Source organism: Sinocyclocheilus grahami, unplaced genomic scaffold, assembly GCF_001515645.1.
Source record: "Sinocyclocheilus grahami isolate Dianchi unplaced genomic scaffold, SAMN03320097.WGS_v1.1 scaffold2219.1, whole genome shotgun sequence".
NCBI classification, from domain to species: Eukaryota; Metazoa; Chordata; class Actinopteri; order Cypriniformes; family Cyprinidae; genus Sinocyclocheilus; species Sinocyclocheilus grahami.
Window position 1 is genome coordinate 26,924 of NW_015507398.1, and position 4,085 is coordinate 31,008.

Here is a 4,085-nt window from a genome sequence, read left to right on the forward strand (position 1 = left end):
CTACTTTCAATATTAAATAAAAAAACAAATGATCGAATGATACACGGATTCTGGAAGCTGGAGGAGCTGAACACACAGCGCCAGAGTTTGTTTGTGTTTTTAATATGGGGGGGGGGGGAAATGTTTCTGATCCAAGCTACCTGATGATGGCAGTAATGCAGTAATGAAGGCACAGATGTGACAGAGAAGGAGAAAGTGGAAATGATCATAAAAACATTTGTCAAAATCCATAGTTCTGATAATGTTAACGAAGAAGGGAGGAAAGGACGAGAGGGAACAGTTTTAAGATATAGAGAATTAATTATGGAAGATGAAGAGGTAGATGATATACTTACTTTGCCATTAACATTAGGAGAATTAAATAGTGCATTAAAAAGTACTAGGTTATCAGCGCCGGGTAAAGATCAGATATGCTATATAATGTTAAAACATTTAAGTGAATCATCAAAAAGTATTATTTTAGAGTTATATAATAAGGTATGGGAAGTGTTGAAAAAGGAATAGGAATTTCTCTTTATGCAGATGATGGTGCAATCTGGAAACAAGGGAGGAATTTAGAGTTTGTTGTAAGGAAAGTGCAAGACGCAGCAACAGAAGTAGAAACGTGGTCATATACTGTAAGTGGGGTTTTAGATTCTCTGTTGAAAAAACAAAAAATGTATTCTTTTCAAAATGTAGGATTAGTAAAGAGGTCAAATTGAAATTATATGGTCAAGATATAGAAAGAGTATCATGTTTTACATTTTTTGGGTATATGGTTTGATGAAAAACTCACGTTTAAAATACAGATAAAACAATAGTTGCTAAATGTAAAAGAGTAATGAATGTAATGAGATGTTTAGTGGGGAAAGAATGGGGGCTGAGAGGATGGCTCTAAGAAGTATATATACAGGATTGATACGATCTGTATTTGATTATGGGAGTATAGTGTATCAATCTGCTGCTAATAGTGTGTTAAAAGAGGTGGACAAAATCCAGTACAAGGCACTGCGATTCTGTAATGAGGTTTGTCCTCTCACGCTTGCCGTATCGCGTTCCAGCATGACGCACTGAGAGCAAAACAACGCGAACACAAGTGTTTAAAGAGAAGAAGAACGCGCTTTCCCTCAGACTGCCGCCGAGTGTTCAACGTTTCTTGGTACGGTTGTATTTTTCTTCTTTCCGGCGAGTTCGCGCTGTCAGGCTGCTTGTCGAGAGTTAGTTTAAGCGCATAGACGCTCCGCAGAGCTGCAAGCATCTGTTCACGTGCTGTTCATAACGAAGCATCAGCTGGGTCGCTACACTAGCGCAGCGACTTCAGCTGTTCTGCACTGCAGGAGGCATGGCTGTGGGAACACATCCTCAGTTTGAGTGCTATTTTGAGCTTGTTTAAACTGATGTATGATTAGAGAAGTGCTGTGCTCTGTTTCTCAGGCCATGCCGGCTGCTTGTGACTCTCTGCTGGATGATATTGAGGACATGGTGACCTCGCATGACCCCACTCCTCAGGAGCGGCAGTGTGCCCGGAGGAGCATCGTGCCCCGGCCCCGGCCCCGGAGATCTGGGTGAGGACCTGGGGCTGCTCTCACAACAGCTCTGATGGAGAATACATGGCCGGACAGCTGGCTGCCAGCGGGTATAAGATCACAGGTACCCATGCTTACCTCGCACTCAAGCGTCTGACGTGTTCACACTACTGTTAGGAACAGCCTGAACTGTGCAATACTGATGTTATAATATTGATTGTGAGGTTAGTTTGAACTCCTGCTAGACGGGTGTCAGACCAAACTACACTGATTAATTCAGTGTGTTATTGACTTTGTCTTAATTACTGGACTATAAATGGTTTAGTTACTGCCTCTCTTGCTTCTCATAGTTACAGCTTACTACATTCGTAAAACTAATCTCGTACAATCGTCTACCTAGTGTAACCTAGCGTAAGGGCCTGCTATAACGCGGTTTGACCAGTGTGACGCTGCAGTCCTCCAGCAACCCAATAGAAGAAGACACTGCTATGAGCGCAGACAGAGGTGAACCTGTAGACTGGGAAAGTTTGACAAAACTACTGTCATGAGTGAAGGCCCCAATATACTCGCAGTGCATTTCTGTTTCGTTCTTTGCTTCGAGGCAAAAATAAATCTAATGTCAGGTCACGCTTATTTATAAAGCACTTTTGTACAATTTATACAGCTTTATTCTATTAAAGTGAAAAACGGCATAGCTTTCAATTAGACTAGAATCAGATTTTCTGCAATAAAGCAGCTCTCCAATTTGGAGCTAGCTAATGTTAAACCCTTTTGTATGAGTGAATGCAAACAAACAAACAGAAACATTATAGCAGTAATTATTAAAGTGCTAGTTTGGTTAGCTTGAATATAGTTTAGGACTGTTTTGATGTTCAGAAAGTTTTCTGTCGATATGAAGGATTTCCATCAATTGGAAAAAATGATGAGAAAAGAAACGTGTAGTGCGTTGTTGTTGTTCTGCCGGCTCAGCTATTCATTTCCGTTATATTCAGTCATTCCACCGAAACAGCTGGCCCTTATCCACACAGTCACTTCTGAGAGGGGGGTATTAGCCTTGTTAAAAAACAAGAGTTTATGTATTAAACTAGCATGTCAGTTGTGGAAGCGCTGCTTTTGGAGGACGGTTCAGATTAGGGGTGTGCGATATACTGTATATCGTCTGCAATATCATAATTGTTGTTTTAATGATTTGCGATTTGACACTGAGTATTTTGCGAAACCATTCAAAGCACCCCTACAGAGCGCACGCACTCATTACGTGAAGTCTAGACACATTTAGAGTGTGTTCTTTCTCTGCATGATTCAATACATTTACAATGATCACAAAATTCAAGATATGGCACAGAAAATGTATAGATTTATATCATTTCATGTAGTTAATCAGTATCACACAAAGAGTGCCAAAAATTACTATGATTACAAATGTAATATTGATTTTTTTTTACAACAGTTCAAAAAACTATAAGTTAATTAAGACCCCATATTGCCTGTTTTTGCGCTATTTCGATAACAAAAATAATCCCAAACAGCCACAGCACTGTTTTGCGTCTCCGAGTCTGTCTCTTTAACCTATAGTTGCGCCGGCGCCAATAAAGTCATGCAGTTTACGCGCTTCTCATTCAGTATTAATGTGCGTCTAGAACGGCCGCAGATGAGGCATTAAGTGCATGGCACTGCGACCAACTTAACATTTTACAGAGTTTAGTGTAGCAGTGTGGTCCCTCTGTTTTTCTAGATTTGTTTTTATCGTGTAATAGATTTGAACAAATCAAGTGCTATTCACATGTATTGGCCATGACTTGATTACAAATACAAATACAAGAATTAGATGTGTAAAGAGAACGCGTTGCTAATTAAAAGAATAACCCCTTTATTTAAGTATATAAACGCAGGAAACCGCTGTTAATGAGTGCAGTCTAACAGATTACTAGCCAATGGCTAATGACAGACATTTAGTCACTTGCCACAAAATTTGGTTGCAAATGCAAGTGATTTATTCACCTTATAGAGGTTTGATGCCGTTTACTTTATTTTTTGTAATAACTATTGGCAACCATTGACTGGGATTGGTTTATAACTTTTTTTCCTTCACCAAATGAAGCTCCTCCAACGAACACACTGTTCAGGTTATTATGGCATATAGATCCTGGTGCTGTGGGAAAAGTGAACTACGTAAATGTGTTTTTATTTTGAATCGGTCTATGGTTTGGTATTGATTAGGCATTAACTGGCTTGACATGTTTTCGATTGTGAGCGGTTGTTTTTCTGAGTGTCCTTGAGCGCAGGGCCATTTATAATGACCCTCTGTGACTGCATTAATATCCCATGCAGTTTATATCACTGGGATCTGGCTTCAGTGCCGTGACCGTAGACCGATCCCTCGTCAATGAGGCCTCTGGGATTGAGGGCCGTTGCCTGCCTCTCACTGATAAACTGTCAGGCCGATCGACAGGATCGGTGTTCATCCTCACTCTCCCGGGCTCAGCGTGCCTGCGCTGGTCCTTTCTGGGAAGGGAAAGTGTTGCATACAAATGAGGTTCAGGCAACGGAAACACCCAGGGGAACGTCTGGTCAATTTAG

General features: G+C 40.7%; 1 pseudogene; it reads left to right on the forward strand.

Annotated features, from left to right (window-relative positions):
- The window catches only part of LOC107574419 (threonylcarbamoyladenosine tRNA methylthiotransferase-like), a 33,471-nt pseudogene that overhangs the window by 4,445 nt on the left and 24,941 nt on the right, over positions 1-4,085 (forward strand).